The sequence below is a fragment of the Ylistrum balloti genome, unplaced genomic scaffold (assembly GCF_031769215.1).
Source record: "Ylistrum balloti isolate Yb309-2 unplaced genomic scaffold, AGI_CSIRO_Ybal_v1 Utg369752, whole genome shotgun sequence".
NCBI classification, from domain to species: domain Eukaryota; kingdom Metazoa; phylum Mollusca; class Bivalvia; order Pectinida; family Pectinidae; genus Ylistrum; species Ylistrum balloti.
This window is the reverse complement of record NW_026781955.1, coordinates 907245-917683: the sequence shown is the minus strand read 5'-3', so window position 1 is coordinate 917683 and position 10439 is coordinate 907245.

The window sequence follows — 10439 nt, the reverse complement described above, 5'->3', positions numbered from 1 at the left end:
TCATCCTACAGCCATTTCACGAGTCATGTATGATGTCATAATGTACATTTGTATAAGTGTTCACTACAACAATTTCAAAGGCATCGACAGTATGTAAGAGAAATAGAATCAATGACCTCTGTGTGTTATGGACAGTTATCTCAGCTCTGCAGTACATGTGGGCATCATGTTTTTAAAGTGGAACAAGAGGCAACTTTGGTCCATGGGTTGACACATCTCTGTTCATATCATATAGATTTTTTAATCGACACTGCTAACGTCATGTAGACACAGCAAAATAGCTGGTGCTATAATTCAGGCCAGCCTAAAATGGGATTCCCATATCAACAGCATTACCAACAAAGCAAGCTCTACTCTTGGCTTCCTCCGTCGTAATCTAAAAATAAGTTCAACATCAGTTAGGGCACAGGCATTTAAATCTTTAGTTCGTCCATTCCTATAGTATGCATGTCCTGTTTGGGACCCATACACCCAACATATCTCACCATATATCATCTCCTCCGGTCTTACCATTGAATCCTTCAAAACTGATCTCCGCTCACTGTACCCTTAAAATGAAATATTTATATACATATATTCTTTCTTTTTCATTAAGGTAAATCTCCTTTTCTGTCATGACATTATCTTCAACATGTTGAAGTTGGTCATTATCATTTAGAAGTAGAAGTCACGTCGGCAATGTTACTACGGCGGTTACGTACGCCAACAATGAGTACATTGGAAAACAAGGCCAGCAGGGTAAGCTAGAGAAAATGAAATCTTACATACATGATTGCTACTGGCTTGGCTGTATTATACTCTTGCTAGCCATTTCATGTCCTGAGAGTTTTTAATAGGCATTTTCTCTCACTATTACCAGAAATATTATTATGTAATGTATAATAAATGAAATATTTACTAAATGTAATTATAGTCGATATAATTGCCAGATGCCATTAAGGTAAATCTTCCATTAATTACCTGGCGAGTTTCATGGGATTTGTCAGCACGTAAGTTACAATGGGGTGTTCCCGGAACCATCCATGTCCATGACAATAGGTAGAAACATCAAAGGGAGGGTAATTATAATCTGTTTCATATAGATGCTGTATTTACCTGAGATATTTTACCTGTGGATCTACCTGTAATTTTTACAGATATTACAGATGTATCATTATAAATCAACAATTAATTATTGATATTTTGTCTCTTAATACTTCAGTATTGCAGACAGAAAGTACATGTGTACATGCACATGTCCTTCTAAAAAATTGAATCATCTTCTTACTATGTCAAATTGATAAATAATAAATCTACGCATAATCATTTACATAATCATGTAAAGGTCCGCATGATTACCTTTTGGTCTAAATGGTTACAGGCACATGATAGCAAGTACTCTTATATTTTATACACTGTTTTATATAAAAGTAACATTTAAAATGGTATAACTAGTCCGTGGCTGTTATATATCAGAAAAATCTTGAATGAATGTGGTTTAAGCTATATATGGGATATGCAAAGAACAACTAATCATAAGTTTATAATTGGAACGGGTAGATGGAATGGTATTGCGCGGGAAGAAAGATTCTGTACGTATTGTAATGATTATAAAATTGGAGATGAATTTCATTATTTATTAGAATATTCTAGATTTCTGAGTAAAAGGAAGTATTACTTAGGTGAATATTATTGTAAAAGAGTAAATATAATTAAATTCCAATCATTAATGAATACAAATAATATTAATTACTAAAACAAATGTGTAAATTCATCAGATTTATATTTTCAATTGTTTGTCCTCCATGACATCAGTTATATATATTATTAATGTTTCAGCCTCTGTGAACCTTTAATTGTTGTATATGTGTTTTGTATGACATTCTCTATGTACATTTGTAAAAAGAGAAATAAATTGAATTAACTTTGAATCATGTTTTAAAAGACTGAACTAAGATAAGTGAACAGTTTTCATATTAAAACATTTCACTGGAAAAATGTCATCTGAACCCAAAAATATTATAATCAAAAATTATATATTGGAAATGATATCACAATAGTTTACATTATTTTGGAATATACAACAAAAATAATATAACATCATTAAAAATTGCATAATAATTACATGTACATTATGTCACCATATATTTTTTTATCATATAACGTCTTTAATTATTTTATTTTATTTCCTTTTTTGGCTGAGTTTTTTTTATACATGTACAGGTGAGAACCACAGGTAAAAACACAGATAAACCGAACTAACATTAATGATATAGACTATAATCACTGTAAAAACAAAGTTCCAGGTACATGTTTATGATATGTATGCGTTCCGGGATACAGCCGTTACAATTACATCGACTATGTGTCACACTAAGAGAAATCTATTGCTTGGACGACTCCGATGAATGCGACCAGATTACTGATTTGAGAGGTCATGATGCAAATATTTAAACAACGTGATTTCTGATGTAATTGTAGTCGATAACAGGAAATAGACACACTGCTGAAGTGCAAGCGCAATATGAGGTGTAAATTCACCTAGCTACTCGAGTCAAAAACCATTTTGAATTTTTATACATTTTACTCAAACTAGTGAGAGCCATTGACAGCGGTTGAATGTAAGACGGTGCTCACATGGGTAAGCAATGATAGTTCTTTATATTGACTGGTTGCCTGCCACAGAACACAGTTTCTCAGTTCCGTCTTACTGTATGATTAAAAAAAATATTACTATTTCGTAGTGGAGTGTTTTATTATGCCCCGCGCTGTAAACCGGAAATGAAATATTTAGGGAATGATTGGCTAACATCTTTCACAAACAAGATTTTGACATTACGGATTTCAAATCTTTAGTGTCTATGTTTGTTAATTCTGTTTAAATCATTTGAATTTTCGTATACCTTATTTCAACATCAATTCGTGAAGGAATATTTGATAGATTAGGATACTATTCACTCTCCGTTCTGCAGAAACTTCCAATGAGATAGTTGTTTAAAGTTTTCTTGAATCTAACACTTTGAATGAAATCGTAGTCATATTTACTTTCCTTACATCGACGAGGGTCATATGTGTAGTGTACATACAGGGTCGCGACCACTCAGAGAGTTCTCGTCCGAATTTTTCATCGTGTTTCGTATCTTTTTAAAGTATGGGCAAACTGATAAAGTAAAAAATCGACAAGAACAGTGCTTAGAGAGCGTCTCTTTCATGCACGCGTCTTTAAATTTTTCCTGTTTTGATTAATTCAACTTTCTGACGGGCTTATTACGGAGCAAAGACATTCGTCGAAATTTCTACTAAATGATGTAGAGGTAATCAAAAGGTTTCATTCAATCAATCTATTTGTTATTGCCATCAAAAAGCAAATAGATTGGGTAAAATTTTCAATTAACAACTGGAGATTTTCTTTTCAAAACAAAACGTATAACTTTAAATGTACTTTACTTTATCTAAAAGACAGGATCAGGATCTCTCTCTCTCTGATGAACCATGCCCTCTCTCTCTCTCTCTCTTTCTCTCTCTCTCTCTCTCTCTAAATAAATAAATAATAACAACATATCCGACGTACATTTATATAACAATTTTTAATCTTCTGTCTCGCCATTGAGAAATATTTTGTTCCTTTGTGCGGTATGAAGCGGGACGTGTCTGCTTGTTAGTTCCGTTGTTATATACCTTGTTCTCATTGGATTGGCCAAGGTTAATTTTTTTATACTTTTTCATGACTCTCCATGTAAATCATTCTTTTGTCAAAATTTAGCCCTGCTTTTTTTATAATTTGATTTAGGATTATGATTATGTTGACATGTATATGTATTTTCATGTTCATGGCCCATCTCTTTTCTAATATTTTTTCTACGGTTTTTTTTTTGGTTGATATTGCATGTATAGTTTTTAAGATGAATATCACAAATACATTTATCTGATATCAGTTTTTATCTACTAAACGATAATGCCCATCCTTTTTCGAGCATTTAAAGGTCACCGGCAATGAAAATAAAAAGTTTTTCGAGTGAAATTGGTATATAAAATCCTTATAAAGAATTATGTATCACGGTTTTAATATGTGAATACAAAAGGAAAGCACAATATTTTGAGTTATCTCCCTTCTATTGATTACAATAGATATTCGTGTATTTTGATGATTTAGGTGTATTTGCCAAAAACGGTTTCGACAGGATAGTGAACAAGTTAGTGAAAGAGAAAATTAAAATGTGAAAAGTCTAAAAAAAAAACTAAATTAATTAGTAAAACATTGCGAAAACAACAAAGGAAAAAAATATGGACATGCCACCAGTCATTAAATTAAGATTATTTTACAGAGCGTTTATCGATTGTTAGTTAAATGTGTTAAAGGTTGTTGAATTATTCCTGAAAACTCTTCGGAATATATAGTAGTCCAGTCTAATTAAGCTCGTATATCAATAATCCACTACTTACACTCACTAATGATTTCATCTGAATTAAATGAATACGCGTGTATTTTGCATACTTCATTTATACAATGTCGCTACTTTGCTCGAGCTACTCTTTAATAGTACAACCATATTAAGTACTTTATAAAAATTATTCGTTTCCCAGGAGAGAAGACACTCAAATATCTGTTTTCACTGCCTCACGCCCAAAACCCACAGTCGTTCATATATTGTGGACAACACATAAAGTTCCACTCAGTTTACTGTTTATCGTCAACATCATCACACAAAGTCTAATAGTCATAAGTAGGTGTTCATGGATTAACCGGCAACATTTAAACTTCGTAATAAATATTCGATGCATATTCCAAAAAAACAGCTACATGTGCATAATTTCAAGTAATACAATTTTATCCTCGTAACTCTTTTTCATTTTTCCTGTTTTTATTGATATTTGAACTCTTTATTTTGTCATGATAACGTTTACAACATATTCAGCATTAACACCTCAGTGGAAATCTTTTCTATCGTTTTTGTCCTCAGTACTTAGAGAACTTTCTTTTCTTTTCGTTTTTGTAATTGTTTTATTTTCAAGACTTTAGGAAATATAATCATATACAGTATTCATATACACCCGCTCACACCATTACACAGCATCTATACTCACTCACACGCACATTTTCTCATGTTTTCTTCTCTGTCATCATCATCATCATCATCATCATCCTCATCATCATCATCATCATCATCATCATCATCATCATCATCATCATCATCATCAACATCAGCATCATCATCATCATCATCATCATCATCATCATCATCATCCAACAAGCTGTAGTTTACAATAATTTGGTATCAACATTTCATCCTCATTGCTAATCAATCATTATTAATGTCATTATCCATCATCATCATTATCATTAGTCTCATCCTCATAATCATTCATCATATTTATCATCATGGTATCATCATTCTTCCTCATCATTATAACCATCTATAGTCACAATACCATCATCTATCATTATCATCGACATCATCCTCATAATAGATATTCACATTCATAACTATAATTATCAATATTATAATTATTATCATCATTAATTCTTGTCATCATCATAATCATCATTATAACACCAACATTCATCATCATCACTGTCATCAATCAATCAATCAATTGTATTTATCAGTCATAAGCGATATCTTCACCTTCATCCTCACAGTCACATCATCACCTATCATCCTATTCATCACGACCCTATATCATCATCTTAATATTTCATTATCATACGCAATCCTAGTCTGTCATCATTATCAGAACTTGATATCCTCATCATATCATTATGCTTTCACAAAACACTGACATAACTACAAAATAGCAAAGAAGACTTGTCATTGTCATTATCTACATACACCCTCACACACTAGCTCATACATTGTACTTACAAACACAGAATGAAATAGAATTGACGGAAAGAGAGACATATTTTTATCACGATCATAATTTGCTTATAATCTTTTCATTTGTAATATTCATTGAAAACAATATGATAATGAAGAATATCTGATTGACAATATTGTAAAATTTAGAAAAAAAAACTGGTTTGAAGACGTCCCTGTTTGAAAAAACCAGTTTTGACTGCTTTCGACTAATCAACCGGAACTAAAATGCTGGAAAGGATTTTCCATGAACACCTTCAAATGACCAATCAGAATCGAGGGTTATCACGTTATGTGAGGACATGAAAAGCTATTGAACCGTATCGACGCTTTTTCTTCTAGTGTATCTAGGGAAAGCTGGAGGAACGCGAGCACAGTCACACCGGTAGTAAGTGACGTGTAGTTTGTGTGCAGTTGCAACGCATGGTGCAGTGTACCGCGCTGTCAATATAGAGGTAAGTCGAAAGTGCACCGAACAATCAGCTGTTTGGATGATGGCCTGGTGACCACAGGTCAGGTAGGCCTAATATGCAATATCGTCAACATATGTACAAAAACGGAAGTGTGCAATTGCGAAATTCGTTAGAGTGACGAAGCTGACAGTAGCCCCTTGAGGCAAAATTCTTCCTTGTGAATCACAGCTGATCCGACAGCCATTAAATAATTTCCGAGAACGAAGGATTCTATTACCGGCAAGTGCACTTTAGAATTATGCCATCATATTACGCTATGCACGTTGTGTAATTTATCGAAATCCGATAAAGACAAATATTTTTGTGTCATTTTTAATATCTCCAAAATCATATATTGATGATATATTCTATGGTACCTCATCATTATGGACAATATTGTACAAGACTTAAGACTGTATAGTATTTAGGTCAATATAGGCTTTGGGGATCGAATGTCACTTTTGAAATATACATCAGCCAGAGAAAGGGTTCAGAAGAGATAAGATTTTTATCATGGTCATCAGATTTTGTGCTTTTCAGATTTCCTTGCATCTGTTGTCTGGCCATCATCTGTCCATATATCCCGATTTGGTACTGATTAGAAAAGCAATCATCTCTGGCAGACAGCCATCTTGTTTTTTGACAGTAATACTCAGGTTTTTAGTCAGTACTTCTGGAGAAGCACTGCTTGGGTCATTCTAAAAATATGATGGCAGACAGATTGTCATCTTACCTTTTTGATAGTCATTGATTGTTATCGCTGTTTCTGGAGAAGTATTGAATTTCAAATATATATAGCCCTTTTTTTCTGATCAAATAAACAAAATGTCTCACATGTGGCCATCTTGGAATCTGGCAAAGGCTATATAAAAAATAAAGTTAGCTAATGATTAAGTTGGATAAAAATGAATGCAAGCTCATGATAAAGTTGGATGAAAATGAACGTGAGCTCATGATTTAGTTGGATGAAAATGAAGGTGAGCTCATGATAAAGTTGGATGAAAATAAAGGTGAGCTCATGATAAAGTTGGATGAAAATGAAGATGAGCTCAAGATATAGTTGGATGAAAATGAAGGTGATCTCATGTTTAAGTTGGATGAAAATGAAAGTGAGCTCATGATAAAGTTGGATGAAAATGAAGGTGGGCTCATGATAAAGTTGGATTAAAATGAAAGTGAGCTCATGATTTAGTTGGATTAAAATGAAAGTGAGCTCATGATTTAGTTGGATGAAATGAAGGTAAACTCATGTTTAAGTTGGATGAAAAGAAAAGTGAGCTCATGATAAAGTTGGATGAAAATAAAGGTGAGCTCATGATAAAGTTGGATGAAAATAAAGGTGAGCTCATGATAAAGTTGGATTAAAATGAAAGTGAGCTCATGATAAAGTTGGATGAAAATGAAGGTGAGCTCATGATTTAGTTGAATGAAAATGAAGATGAGCTCATGATAAAATTGGATTAAAATGAAGTTGAGCTCATGATAAAGTTGGAAGAAAATGAAGATGAGCTCATGATCATGTTGCCCAAGGAAAATGAAAGTGATCTCGTGTTGTTGCCAGACAAAATTGTAGGTGAGCTCATGATAAAGTTGGATGAAAATGAAAGTGAGCTCATGATTAAGTCGAATGAAAAAATGAAGATGAGCTCATGATAAAATTGGATTGAAATGAAGTTGAGCTCATGATAAAGTTGGAAGAAAATGAAGATGAGCTCATGATCATGTTGCCCAAGGAAAATGAAAGTGATCTCGTGTTGTTGTCAGACAAAATTGTAGGTGAGCTCATGATAAAGTTGGATGAAAATGAAAGTGAGCTCATGATTAAGTCGAATGAAAAAATGAAGATGAGCTCATGATAAAGTTAGATGAAAATGAAGGTGAGCTCATGATAAAGTTGGATTAAAATGAAGGTGGGCTCATGACAAAGTTGGATGAAAATGAAGGTGAGCTCTTGATAAAGTTGGATGAAAATGAAGGTGAGCTCTTGATAAAGTTGGATGATAATGAAGGTGGGCTCATGACAAAGTTGCCCAAGGAAAATGAAAGTGACCTTGTGATGTTGCTAGACGCAATTGTAGGTGAGCTCTTGATATAGACGAACAAAAATGAAGGTGAATACTTGATGTTTTAGGTGGAAAATAGAGGTGAGTTCAAAATGTTGTTGGATGAAAATGACTACAAGCTTTTGATATAGTTGTATGGAAATGAAGGAGAGCTCATGATGTTGCTAGATGAAAATAATGGTGAGCTTTTGATGCAGTCAGATGAAGATGAAGATGAGGTCTTGATGGGGTCAGATAAAAAGTGAAAGTTAACTCATGATGTTGCTGATAGAAAATTAAGGTGAGCTCTTTTTTTTACCTTGAAAAGAGTGAAGGTGTTGCCTTGATGTGGTCAGACAAATTAACAATGAGCTCTTGGATGTAGCCTGGCAAAATTTGTGGTGATAATATAACAGAATGATGTTGTTCCCCTTTATAGGGATGGAAAGTTGGAGCCTGCCCCGATATGTATATGGAGCTATATGACTTGTTTGAAATATCCAGGTGATTGATACAGGCCCTATGGGTTTCGTGCTACATTTGTTTACAGATGTTGTTGTGGGTCAGGTGATATAAGAAACTGAATCAATCTATATGTAATAAGTCTAACATTAACTAAAGGTAAAAATAAGGAACAATAGTTGATGTTTGATAGTAATAACCCACAGTACAGAATAGTGTAATGCTGAGATTCAGAATCACAGACAAGAAAAGTACAATTTATACCAGTGAAAAAGAGTGAATGTGGTGTAAAGTGCTGAATAAGGCTGAATATAGAACACATAGGAGAAAATGTTCATTGAAAATATAAACCTAATGTTGTAGTATTGAACAGAATCTAAATCCCTGGGGACTGTAAATCATGAAGACAAATATATATTTCTACAGTGAATAATAGATGACATGGGCTTGGTAATTTCATTAACCCTGATATTGATGATCAGGCATGCTGACCCTGGGTCACGCTAATTCAGCTATTTGACTGAAGAACTGCTGGTCTGGCACTAGAAAGTACAGGAAAATTGTTGTGAGACATCTCCCAATGGAAACATGGTTCTAGCAGAGAGAGGTGGTGGGGGGTTGTAAAATAAACTACAGTGGAATTTTTGGTGCACAGAAATGTGCATTGGTATTATTGATGTCACTCCTGTAAAAGCAGTACTTAGCATTTTCACAAAATCAATGAGCATTTTCACAAAATCAATTAATTTTGTGTAAGTTTTTATAGATCTGCCTACAAACTCCATTGACTGTGTAACAGACACTTTGTATCCAAATATAGTAATAGTTTCAGATTCATGCATAATAATTAATAAAACTGCAAAGCATTGTGCTTAGAAAAAAATACCAAAACCAGAATCAGCCAGATTATATATATTAAAGGGAGGTTTTCACTTATCTCATTGTTACCTCACCTACCCAAGGGCAAGTGAGCTTTTACCCTGGCATGTGGTCTGTCATTTTTTCGTTCTTCCATCTGATGTTAACTATTGGCTTTAAGCAACTTCTTAATAACCAAAAGGCCAAGAATAAAGATATTTAAAATCAAGCCAGACAGTGTTTGTGAAAACCAGATGATCTTGCCTCATATTCAAGGTTAGAGGTCAACTTTGTTGAAAGACTTGTATAGCTTCTATTCAATAACCAAATGGCCTAAAATCAAATACTTTGCTGGTACATTTCAACCTAAGTTTGATTCACGAATACGTTGAAAATATTGATTGATAAAACATTAAAGTCGTTCAGTTTGTAAGCCTGTAAGAGTGGATCATTGACTTTTTTTGTCAGTAGAAAATGGAAAGAAATCAGATTCAATGGAGGTGCAAAATTGAGTTGTGAGTCTGCCTTAAAAACTGGAAATGTTTCTTCAACTTTTCAAAAATCAGGAAAAAATTACAAGGATGAGTCATGGATGCATCAAATTAGAAAAGATGACAAAAAATAAAATTACTGCCCATGCTAGTTGTTCATATGTACTTGTTTCCTTCGCTCTTTATCGTATTGGGTGAGGGGAATAATCCTGAGTTTTCTATACAGAAAAGCAGATGTAGGTTATTGACTGTAAAATAAGCTGGCCATATTTGGTTATCAGTGTTGTTACAGGTAAG